This window comes from Hylobates moloch, unplaced genomic scaffold (genome assembly GCF_009828535.3).
Source record: "Hylobates moloch isolate HMO894 unplaced genomic scaffold, HMol_V3 SCAFFOLD_24, whole genome shotgun sequence".
In the NCBI taxonomy this organism is placed as follows: Eukaryota; Metazoa; Chordata; class Mammalia; order Primates; family Hylobatidae; genus Hylobates; species Hylobates moloch.
Window position 1 is genome coordinate 20,017,866 of NW_026652299.1, and position 13,352 is coordinate 20,031,217.

Consider the following 13,352-nt stretch of genomic DNA (forward strand, 5'->3'; position numbering starts at 1 on the left):
CTGGGTTTTTTACTCTGTTCCATTGTTCTACATGCCCACTTTTATAAAAGTACCATGCTGTTTTGGTACCTTTGACCTTATAGTATAGTTTGAAGTCAGGTAATGAGGTGCCTCCAGGTTTGTTCTTTTGCTTAGTCTTGCTTTGGCTATGCAGGCTCTTTTTTGGTTTCATATGACTATTAGTATTTTTTTTTCTAGTTCTGTGAAAAATGATGATGGTATTTTGATGGGAATTGCACTGAATTTATAGATTGCTTTTGGCAGTGTGAATGAAAATATCTTGGGCCCCCCATATCACTAAGCTAAAAGGAAAACTCAAGTTGAAAACTGTGCAGAGTAAAACCTGCCTCCCCATTCTATTCGAAGTCATCTCTCTTCTCACTGAGATAGATGCATGTTCTAGTTACCTCCTTTGGAAAGGCTTATCAGAAACTCAAAGGAATGCAACCATTTTTCTCTCATCTACTTGTGACCTGGAAATCCCCTAACTGCTTCGAGTTGTCCCCACCTTTCTGGGTGGAACCAACATCCTTCTTACATGTATTGATTGATGTCTCATGTCTATCTAAAATGTATAAAACCAAGGTGGGCCCTGACCACCTTGGTCATATGTTATCAGGACTTCCTGAGGCTGTGCGTCACAGGCTTGTGTCCTCAACCTTGGCAAAATAAACTTTCTTTTTTTTTTTTTTTGAGACGGAGTCTCGCTCTGTCACCCAGGCTGGAGTGCGGTGGCGCGATCTCGGCTCACTGCAAGCTCCGCCTCCCGGATTCACGCCATTCTCCTGCCTCAGCCTCTCCAAGTAGCTGGGACTACAGGCGCCCGCCACCAGGCCCGGCTAATTTTTTGTATGTTTTTAGTAGAGACGGGGTTTCACCGTGGTCTCGATCTCCTGACCTAGTGATCCGCCCGCCTCGGCCTCCCAAAGTGCTGGGATTACAAGCGTGAGCCACCGCGCCCGGCTAAACTTTCTAAATTAACTGAGACCTGTCTCAGATTTTCTGGGTTTACAGCAGTGTGGTCATTTTCACAGTATTGATTCTACCCATCCATGAATATGGGATGTGTTTCCATTTGTTTGTGTTGTCTATGATTTCTTTCAGCAGTGTTTTGTAGTTTTCCTTGTAAAGGTCTTTTACCTCCTTGGTTAGGTATATTCTTAAGTATTTAATTTTTTTGCAGCTATTGTAAAAGATGTTGAGTTCTTGATTTGATTCTCAGCTTGGTCACTGTTGGTGTATAGTAGTGCTACTGATTTTGTATCCTGAAACTTTACTGGATTCATTTATCAGTTCTAGTAGCTGTTTGGATGAGTCTTTAGGGTTTTCTAGGTATACAATCATATCATTTGCAAACAGCCACAGTTTGACTTCCTCTTTTCTGATTTGAATGCCCTTTAATTTTTTCTCTTGTCTCTTTGGTCTTGCTGGGACTTTCAGTACCACATTGAATAGAAGTGGTGAAAGTAGAATCCTTGTCTTTTTCCAGTTCTCAGGGGGAATGCTTTCAACCTTTCCTCATTCAGCATAATGGTGACTGTGGGTTTGTCATAGATGGCTTTTTTTACCTTGAGGTATCTCCCTTCTATGCCAATTTTGCTGAGGATTTTCATCATAAAGGGATACAGAATTTTGTCAAATGCTTTTTCTGCATCTACTGAGATGATCACATAATTTTTTAAAATTATGTTTACATGATGTATTACATTTATTGACTTGCATATGTTAAACCATTTCTGTATCCCTCACATGAAACCTACTTGATCATGGTGTATTATCTTTATGACATGCTGCTGAATTTGGTTAGCTAGTATTTTGTTGAGGATTTTTGCATCTGTGTTCATTAGGGATATTGGTCTGTAGTTTTCCTTTTTTTGTTATGTCCTTTTCTGGTTTTGGTATTAGGGTAATACTGGTTTCATAGAGTGATTTGGGAAGAACTCCCTCTTTCTCTAGCTTTTGGAATAGTTTCAGTAGGATCACTACCAATTCTTCTTTGAATGTCTGATAGAATTCAGCTGTGAATCCATCTGGTCCTGGACTTTTTTTTCTTGGCAATTTTTAACTTACTGTTCCACTCTCGCTACTTATTATTATTATATGTTGCATTTCTCTATGTGTGTCTTTCGTTTCCAGAAGTTGTAATTGTCTTTTCTTTGTAATGTCTATTTCTCTGGAGACTTTTTCATACATACCCTGTATTGTTGCTTTTTTAAAAATTTCTTTAAGTTTGTTTTCACCTCTCTCAGGTACCTCCTTGAGTAGCTTAATAATCAACCTTCTGAATTCTTTATCTGACAAATCATAGATTTCTTCTTGGTTTGAATCCATTGCTGGAGAGCTAGTTGATCTTTTGCAGGTGTTATAGAACCTTGTTTTGTCATATTACCAGAATTACTTTTCTGGTTCTTTATCATTTGGTTAGACTGTTTCAGTGGTAAGATCTGGAACTCAAAGGCTGCTGTCCAGATTCTTTTGTCCCATGAGGTGATGCCTTGATGTGGTGTTCTCTCATTTCCCCTAGAGATGGGGTTTCCTGAGAGCGGAACTGCAGTGATTGTTATTGCCCTTCTGGGTATAGCCACCCAGTGGGGCTATCAGGCCCTGGGCTGGTGCTGGAGAATGTCTGCAAAGTGTCCTGTTATGTGATCTGTCTTCAGGTCCTGGAGCCATGGATATTAGCACCTGCTCCAGTGGAGGTGGCAGAGGAGTGAAGTGGACTCTGTGGGAGTCCTTGGTTGTAGTTTTGTTTAGTGCACTGGTTTTCTTGAATGCTGATTATTCTAGCAGTGAAGCTGTCACATGGACAGATTCAGGACCTCTGGTTAGCCAGGATGTTGCAGATGGTGGAATTAGCTGTTTGTTTTCTCCTTATTTGGAGCAGGGTTTTTGTGTTATGAGGTGCTGTAATGGCTTGACTTGGTTGGCCTGCAGCCAGGAGGTGGCACTTTCAAGACAATACCAGCTGTAGTTGTAGAAGGGGGATATAAGCTTACCCTATGTTGGCTAGGATAAGTACTCAGGTTTCTCAGGTGATGATAGGTGAAGCCATAGGGCTCGCAAGAGTTTATGTATTTTGTCTTTGGCTACCGGGGCAGGTAGACAAAAACCATGAGGTTGGGGCAGGGTTAAGCATGTCTGAGCTGAGACTCTCCTTGGGTGGGGCTTGCTGCGGCCACTATGGAGGATGAGGGGGTGGTTCTCAGGCCAAGGGAGTGTTGTTCCCAGGGGGATTATGGCTACCTCTGCTGCATCATATAGGTTGTCAGGGAAGTGAGGGAGAGCTGGCAGTGACAGGTCTCACTCAGCTCCCACACAGCCAGCAAGGCTGGTCTCGCTCCTGCCATGCCCCACCAACAGCACCAAGTTTATAACCAGGCAGCTGGTGAGCAGGGCTGAGATCTTGCCCCAGGCTATAAGGCTTCCCACTCAGGAAGCAAGCCAGGTTCACAGGTCTTGCCCTTCCCCACCTGCCCACATCATTGGCAGGGGCTTCTGTGTTCATATCTGAACTTCTCAGTCACCCCTCCAGATTCTGCTCAGGAAAATTAGTGCTCAGTCCAAATTATTACAAAGTTCATCTAGGAGCTTCCTTCACCCTGTGGCCCATCCCCAATTCTACTGACTGCCTTCCCTTCCTCAAGAACCCCTGTGAGAGAAAGCCAGGAATGGCTTCCCTGGGATGGATCTGGGGACTGGGAGTGCCTACAGGGTTCTTCCTGGTGATTCTTCTACTTTTGTATTTTGCTTGACTCCCTAAATCCACTTCAGCTCTAGATAAGGTTAATCCTTCTCCTGTGATCTGGAGTTTCAGTCCACAATGGAGATATGTGCTCAGAGGCAGATTTTCCCCCTTCTCACATTTCAGGAACTCAGTTTTTCAGTTGTCTTATGGAGTTTGCAGCAGCAAGCTGCTTCTTTCAAAGGGTCTGTGAATTCTTTTGGCTTTTCTAATATGTTCTCATGGTGGTTCTTGGATCAAGTTCACAATGTAAGTTTCCAAACGCTGTTCTGTCCATCCAAGTGGGAGCTGCATGTTAGTCCTGTCTCCTATCTGCCATTTTACTTGATCCATTGCTGACTTTTTGTTGCACATGTGACTGTGTAGGAAAATTTGGGCCAGTGTAGCTCAGGAAAAGCTGTAGCAGCTACACCCTGAGCTCATGGAACTTGCTAAAGGTCCTGCACTCAGCCATGTTTTGCTAGACCCACAAGGTCAGCATCTGTGGAGATTGTCTTTTGAGTCACTGGTTGGATAAGCACCTCTCTACCCTCACCTGCCTGGTTTAAAGTCTTGCTTTTATAGCTGTACCTTTCCCAAAACAGTTCTCATCTGTGGACCAACCCACCTTAAGCTTCAGACACCCAGTAAGGTGGAAAGCCCAAGGTCCCTGGCTCCCAGCTCCAGCAGAGGTGACACAGTAAGAAGTCAAATGCTTAATGGTGTGCTGGTAAATACTTAACAACCAGCTCTCTGGGGTGGGGACAGGAGACGAGAGTCCCCAAACCTGATTTATAGTGTTTGCCAATTTCTGTGGTTGATTTTAGTTCATGCTTTTTGTGTCCTATCTAATAAATTTTTGCCTAATCCAAGGTAACAAATACTTCCATATTTTATTCTAATTTTTTTTTAGTTTTCAATGTACAGTTATTCCCGCACCATTTGTTAAAAAGAATATCTTTTCTCCATTGAGCTGCTGTTTACTTTTATCAAAAACCAATCACCCATATATGCATGGGCTGACTTCTGTGAATGCTATTTTGTTACATTGATCTGTATGTCTACCTTCATGCCAACACCACACTCATGATTACTGTAGCTATATAGTAAACATTTGAAACCAACTAGTAAGAGTTCTCCAGATTTGCTTTTTTCTTTCCAAATTGTTTAGACACTTGTAGGTCTTTTGTTTTTCTACATAATTTTATAATCTACTTGTGTTCATTCCTTTTTCTGCTCATTTCTCAACATCCCAGGAATTTGGAGTTGAAACTCATCTTCTCCTAAAATGCCAGACAAGGCCTGGTCTTGTGATTTGTTGCCTGGAGGAGAGTAATTGTGAACTCCCAACTAACGTTGGGAGCAATATCCCAAGAAAGAGAGAGAGGAAGGGCTGGTTTTAAGTCATATGGACTTCTAGATCAATTTCTAGAGTTAGGTAGATTTACACAATGCACTGGATCAGGCAGGCCTTCCTCCACTTCCAGAGGACAGAGGAATTCATCTTGTTCCAAAGAGACAGAGAGAGGAAGGGCCTCAGCTCTGCATGTTCTTTTACCATCTTCCCTCAAACTCACTAACCACTTGTCTCCTGAGGGGGTGAGGAATGGGTGAGAACAAGAAAGTATAATAATGTCACTGCCATGACATGGAAGAGCATGTCAGGAGTGGGGAAGCTGCATTCTCTCCACCAGCACTGACTCTACCCATTAACATTGAGTGGTCAGCCTTATTTCCCATTTCCATGTGCACAGGGAAACCTAGCTAGGTACTGTCACTAACCTAGCTAGGTTCCCTTGTGCACATGGAAATGGGAAATAAGGCTGCACTGTAGAGAATTTTATGTGATCTAGATTCAGCTGACTTCATAAGTCAATGCCACACAAAAGGAGTTGCATAATTTTTAAGGAGTCTTTTTTTTTAAAATAAAGCCTAGCTATAAAATGGCAATAAAATATCAGGATTAATTTTTTGAACATATATACCAACTTCTACTTCCAAAAGAGTAGTCATGGTAGGTTCATCCTCTTATCCCAAATCAGTTTTGTTTCTTGAAGCACATCTTTTCCCTGAGAATATCTCCCCCAGTTATTTCTGGCCTCTGGTGGGTGCCTGGTATGTCTCTGCTCCAGCTCCATTGGTGCTGTACCATTTCTCTGTGAAGATGCCAAACCTAGGTGAAGGGCTCTTTCCTTGGGTGCCCCACAGCTGATCTTCCTGGTACAGGATTCCCCATAGCATAGGGACAGCATCTACCCTGAACTTTTTCTTCTTGGGGCCCGAGGCAACCTTTCTTTTATGGGGTTCCCAAAGGTTTTGTTTGTTTAAGTCAGCTCTTTCAATTTCAGAGTTACCTTTGTTTTACACAAGCTCTCCACACACTTTTCTCTTCTCTCAATACAACTCAGCTCTCCTCAAAAAATCTCTAATTGTCATGGACAGATTCTCTCCAAAGAGAGCCTGCAGGTTCACCAGCACATTAGTTTCTAAAAATACTTTCTCTTTATGCTTGGATGAGACACTCTGCTATAATTTCCCATCTTTTCCTACTCTCAAAATAGAAAACAACTAATGAACTTTAAATGTGTTGATTTGTTGACAATTTATTTTTCTATGGCAGTGTACTCTCACTAAGCATGGTACCTCAACAAGACATTTGCATTTTATGTCTCATCACAAATTGAAATAAAAGATCGTTTCTTGTCTTATGTCTTTAGGTGGCCTATGGGTACAGCTGTCTGCCAAAAAACCCTGGAAAAGGCTCATTCTCTGCTGATGTAGGTTTTGGCTTCAACTTCTTTCTGCAACATGAGAAATTTTGGGGGCCTCAGATATAGGAAAGAAAAAAAATTTAATATTTGGGAGATATTTACTGGAGATTGAGAAATTGCATCCTGTTATTTAGTGCTTATCAAGTGCCAGGCACTGAGTTAAATGCTTTATAATCAATTTCTCCTTTCCTCCTTCATTTTTCTTCATAGAACCTATTGCTCTCTCAAGTTATACTACATATGTTTATGTATTTATTCATTCTTTTTTTTTGTTGTCTGTCTTCCCCTACTAGAGTATAAGCTCCATGAGGACAGGGATGGTTGTCTTTTTAATTATCTGCTATATTTCTAGCTCCTAGCTCATGGGAGTCGCTCGAGATATTTTTTGCATTAGTAAATCTCTTATCCCATGCAGCAAGCTCTATGATTATTTTCATGTATGAGAAAATAAAGGGCTTAAACAGGTTTTGTAACTTTTCAAAGGCCATCAATTTGGTAAGTGGTAGAACCAAGAATCAAAGCCAGGATTCAACTCGTGAGTCCATAGTTGAACCATTTATCTACATTTCCTCCCATCTCTTTCAATCCTGACAGCAATAATGCTCTAAAGTAGATACCACTCTTATTTTAATGAGAAAATGGAAGCCCAGAGAGGTCAAGTAACCTTATTCAGGTCATACAGCTGCTACATAGATAACAGAAGTCTCAAACTCATATTTTTTGACTCCAAAGTCCATGTACTTTTCTATATACCATAGTGTATTGGTCGAGAGGCATGAAAAATTACTTGGATTATGTATTTCAGGCTCGAGTTATGATGATGTTGAGAGTAACAAACATTCATATATGGCAGAAAACACAGGCAAAACATAGTTTAAATCAAATATGTGAGGTCCTCATGTTTCATGACTCAGAATCTGGGTTTTCTGAAGTTCACCTCTTGCCGTGTGGTGTCTCAGGTAATAAGGAGCCTATAAGCCTTCCTTGCCTGCTCACCACCCCTTGCAGCAGAAATATATTCTCCCATCCCACTACAGTTAGTGCCACCAAAGACAGATTTGTTTGCTGTCTATTTACCACGGTGACAAATCACTGATGAGAGTCCAGCTGGGAAGACTGTACACTAACCAGACAGAGCCATGAGGGTGCCTTAAAAATGATGAGGGAAGTCACTGGGAGCCCTCTTAGTACCCTGAAGGTACTAAGGATGAATGCTCTGTATTCCGGCTTTGTACTCTCCTAGGCATGGAAGATAAATATCAAGTGCTGCTAAAATCCACCTGTCCAGATTCCAGCAGACACAAGCTCTTTAGGGAATATGGTGCTTGAGAAGATAATAATATTTAGAAATCCCTGGGCCTGTCAGAATAATGAATGTAGCTAATAAACATTCTAATTAGTTAACCTGGAGAAAAATCTCTGCCACTGTAGAGTGGACATTTTCATATTATCCTGAATGTAAACATTACTTTATCATAGACGGCTGTTTAAATGTTACTCTATATCTTTTCTTGGGTTTAGACAATGTTATTGACTATGCAAAAAGCAGCAAAAAAGAACTTAATAAAAAGTGACAGCAGGCAGCTCTCCCCGCCGGCAGAGATTAAGTGCTTAGCTCTTGGCATTTCAATTACCTAAAACTAATGGAATAAATATTTTACAATATTATTGCCTTTTGGGGGGTAAAGCACTCAAAGGAAAAAATATACATGAAATGGGATTCTGTTCTTTTCTTAATGAAATAATTGAAAATGGATTTAGTATCTGAGTGTAATCATTACAAAAATAAAGATACTAGAGTAGTATCAGTGTGAAGAGATCAGGACATAATTTCTTGTACAGTTGGCCTTCACTGCTGTCATTTTGCCTCTAGCATAACTTTAAAATAATGCCCTCTAACTATATCCATAAAACCATTTTAGCTGAGCTCAGATGATTTTACGATGGCATACATTTATTAGGGTAATTTTTTTTTTAAAGATGAAGCTAGTCAAGAATTTCCATTCCTAGAGAATATTGTATTCTGGACATTATGGGGTTGAGGTGTTATTAAGTTTACTTTTTGAATTGGCTCTCAGCGATGCTGGTTTTTTGCTTTTTCTTGTCCCTGGATCATTTAAGGAAGGAAACAGGCAAGCAACGGCTGCCTGGAGAATGTGTTCTTTCAATGAAATGATACTTCTCTATTCCTAGTACAGAGGCTTCCGTGCAAAGATAATAATGACTTTTGTCCATTTATATAAAATAGTAGGGCCCAAAGATAAATTAAATACTGCTGATTTCAGTGTGTGAGGTCTTTGGATATAGGGAAATGGTCTATTTCCCCTTTAGGTATGTCATCATTTTTACTGAAGTTAATAAAAATATCAAACCTGAATCTGCAAATGACTTGCATACTCTATAATGTCACATTATGTCTGATGGGGCCCATTAGTTTATAGTGATTGTTTATAGAATTTACAATGCTGTGTGTGTTTGTGTGTGTAAGTAGAGAAGTTTTATAATGAAACTAAAAATTCAAAAATATCCATTATGTTTTAAAAGATCTTATTCCCTGCTCAAATGATTTGCCCTATGCACATGATATTCTCAGGAGACATCCCTTTAGAGACATGAATTTTACATGTCTTTTATAATTGTTATATCAGTGATAATAGCAGATAATTTATTCATTGAAATGCACCTATATATGTGGCAAAATACTCATCTCTTCAAAAGAAGGCATTTGCTATTTTATCTATTTTTTTTTAATGTGATGATTTATGTATACTGGCAAATATGCATGGAATGAGAACTATCTTTAACATTACTTATCCGAAAATATTGCTTGAGCTTTTAGAAAAAATATATACTGGAAATAAAAAGATTTTTTTAGACATGGAAAGGCTGAGCAAAAATATTCTCACGATAGGATTTATTAAATTTTGCAAAATAATATAAATTAATATTATGTAATTTTAATCTATAGATTAAAAATGATCAATCTATGGCTCTAGATTGAGGAATCACCTCAAATAACTTGCCTAGAATCAGTGCCAGAATCCAGGTCTTAATAACCTAGCAATCTAATTCATTAGCATGCCTATTGAATCAGATTCCCAAGTCCATCCACTTTTCCATGACTCCAGTTCTATCAGTCTAGTTCAAAATGCTATTATTTTTCTTCTAAGTCACTGTAAGAAATGATCTTAGCTATTGCTCTTCTAGAATCATTTCTCAACACATTTCTCAATAATACTTAAAGTGGTCAATTAAAGATGAAATGAATCCTGTAATTCTCTGGCTCAGACTTTCCAGTGGCTTCCTATTACTTCAAAAATTAAATCCAACCTCTTAGCCTATAGGGTCCTTCCAGCTATTTCTGCCACCTCATGCCCTAACACTCTCCACCTCATTCTTTTGAACCATTATCCAGCCACCTTGCCCCATCCACCTGGAATGTCCTGATCTAGACATTGGATCTCCAAGCCCCCTTAGTTCTCTACATCTTCAGTCCAAGCCCCATCTCCTCTGGAAGCCTTCCCCAGCACAGACATAGGCACATTTCCTCCTAAAACTTTTCAATATCTGATGCTTTATTTGTTGATTTATTGTCACATTTCTGCTATACATTAAGTTCCGCAATGCAAGCACCTCACCTGTTTTATCCACAACTCTGCATCCAGTTCTTAGAACAGTACCTAACACTCTAATCGTTCTCAATGTGTGTTTATTCATTTATTTATTTATTAAAAAATGAACGTTTTTTTCTGCCGTTTGATGACAGTGCAACCTATTCTTATCTCAAATAATTAAAATGTACTCTCTTTTTTGATGTGTGGATCTGAGCACTTAACTGGGAAACATTTTCATCCAATTTAGAGTGGCTAATTACAAAATAAGAGAGGATGATGTGATAAGTTTTTGTGGTATTTAAGATGAATAACACTTGTTTATTTTTAGTGACATGATGAACAAAGAATTCTTCAAGATGTGCCCTAGATTTCTGCTGGTAGTCATTACCCTATGAACAGGGTACCCCTATGTGTTTTATTTCAAAGCTTCACGTTGGACCTCATGATCACGCACTAGTTTCATGGTTTATTATCCCACATTAACTGACCAACTGATAAGATAAACATTGTGGAAAGGATTCACTCCCAGCATCTCCCCAAGGTGTAGCCATATACCCTGGATACAGATACCCCTTGTTTTTCTTGTTTATATTTATAACCCAGGTACTTAGGCGCTGAGATTTCTGTCTGTTTTTTCTTTCACTTTTTCAAGGCCAAAGCTATCTTCCTAGAACCTCCTTCCTATTCTCTGGTCAAGGTTTGAATAATACCCACTTGTTTCTAGAAATGCCCCTCATACACGCTTCCATGCTTGGAGCAGCTGGTAGCTTTTACAACAGTTGATTCTTCCCATTCAATACTGAGCATATGGGTTGGAGTCTCCTTCTAAAAACTGAGCGTCTGGGTTTTCAGAAGTTCCAGGAAATCTGTAATGTAAGGCAGAAGCACAAACTCTTTGTGAAGAATGAAGGAAAAAAATGGATCTTGTATAAGAAGTTTTAGGAAATGTCTGTATGGATGAAGCATTTGAGGAAAGAAGATGATACTCTTGAAATAAGATTTTATTTTAAGCCCATAGAAAATCTAAAGATAGTGTTAAAGTTCTGGAAGGGTTTTGATGAGAATTGTCTGATGGGTCTCATCATATTGCATAATGAATAAAACAAGTTTTGCACCAACTTCATTTATTGACATACATAGTCCTTAAGACTCCTTCTCAAACTCACTGAGTAAGAACTTCTTTATCTTTAGATGGCTTTGTTGACATAATCATCTAACCCTGTGGTTTCACTTGGTCTTCTTTACATCATTGCATGTCAACTGTCTTCCACTTTCCTGGGGTCATTTTGTCACCTTGAGTCTCACAGGACTTGTTAAAACTTCTTGAATATTTCCAAAGAATTCATCGATATTAAAATATATTTAAATTATTAATAACCAAACCATGTGGTACTGGAATAGTAATAAACTGTGTGTTAGTCTGCTCTCACATTGCTGTAAAGAAATATCTGAGACTACATAATTTATAAAGAAAAGAGGTTTAATTGACTCACATTTCTGCAGGCTGTAGAGGAAGCATGATGCCGGCATCTGCTTGGCTTCTGGGGAGGCCTCAGGAAACTTACAATCATGGCGGAAGGTGAAGGAGGAGCAGGCACATCACATGGCCAGAGCCAAAGCAAGAGAGTCAGGAGGGAGGTGCCACATGGTTTTAAATGACCAGATCTCACGAGAACTGACTCACTATCATGAGAATAGTACCAGGGGATGGCTCTAAACAATTCCTGAGAAAACTGCCCCCCAATCCATTTACCTCCCACCAGGCCTCACCTCTAGCATTGAGGATTACAATTCGACATGAGATTTGGGCAAGGACACACATCCAAACTATATTAAATTGATAGATAAATGAAACAAAGCACAGATTCTAGAAAAAGTTCCAAGAACATTTGGAAATATAGCATTTTAAGTCAGTGGAGAAAAGATGGATTATTCAACAACTAATGTTGGAGTAAGTGGCTAGACAGTGAAAAAAAAGCCAAGGCCTTAAAATAATTCTAGATGAATCAGTAGTTCAAGTTTTAAAGTTATACCATATAAATACTCTATGAAAATACGGATGTTTTGGTGATTTGAGAGCTGAAGAAGGTTTTTTACAGTCTAACATCCCAGCTAGAAACCACAAAAGAAAAAAATAATTGATTGACCACTTAAAACGATAAACTTTTATACAGAAAATATGTCATTAGGCAAAGTTTGAAGAACGAGAAAGTGAGGAACATATTTGTGCTGTAGATCACGATTAATATCTCTAAAATGTATTTTGAAAACTCCTACAAAGCATTGAATAAACGATTAATATTCCCATATAGAAAAAATGTGCAAAAGACATAAACAGGTAATTCACAATAGGATCAATAAAAATGGCCAATAAACATGAAAATATATATAACATTCCAGATATTCTACAAAAACAACAGCATTTTTTTCCCTCATTTATTTGATTTGCACACAAAAATCTTGCTAACACGACATGTAAATAAAATACAGGGAAATGGGCCGGGTGCAGTGTCTCACGTTTGTAATGCCAGCACTTTGGGAGGCTGAGTGGGTGGATCACGAGGTCAGGAGATTGATACCGTCCTGGCTAATACAGTGAAACCCCGTCTCTACTAAAAATACATTAGCCGGACATGGTGGCAAGTGCCTGTAGTCCCAGCTACTCAGGAGGCTGACGCAGGAGACTTGCTTGAACCCGGGAGGTGGAGATTGCAGTCAGCCGAGATCATGTCACGGCACTCCAGCCTGGGTGACAGAGTGAGACTCTGTCTCAAAAAAAAATAAACAAAAACAAAAAACAAAAAACAGGAAAATGGACACACTTATGTACTGTTGTACAATATTTCTCAAAGGCTGTTTGGTAAAAAGCACTAAAAATAGAAATTCAACTTCTAGGAAATTATTTTAAGGAAGGAATGAGCTTGTATGTCAAGAGATAAATGTTAATGATCATTGTAGCTTTGCTACAATGGCAAAGAAAGTAAAAAGATTCAAGTTCAGTGTCCTAATACTGTTCCTAATATGGAAATGAGCATGACTTATATTTCCTATAGAATAGTACGCAGCTGTTAATTAGGATGTCAGTCTACCTTAATTGTAATAGAAAGACAGCCACAATATTACTGAATGAAAAAGGTGACTACCCAATGGCATGTATAACATGATACCATTTATTTAAAAGTATGCACATATACATTTATGAATTCAATATGACCCATTATATGGGCTTGCTATTCAAAATAAAAT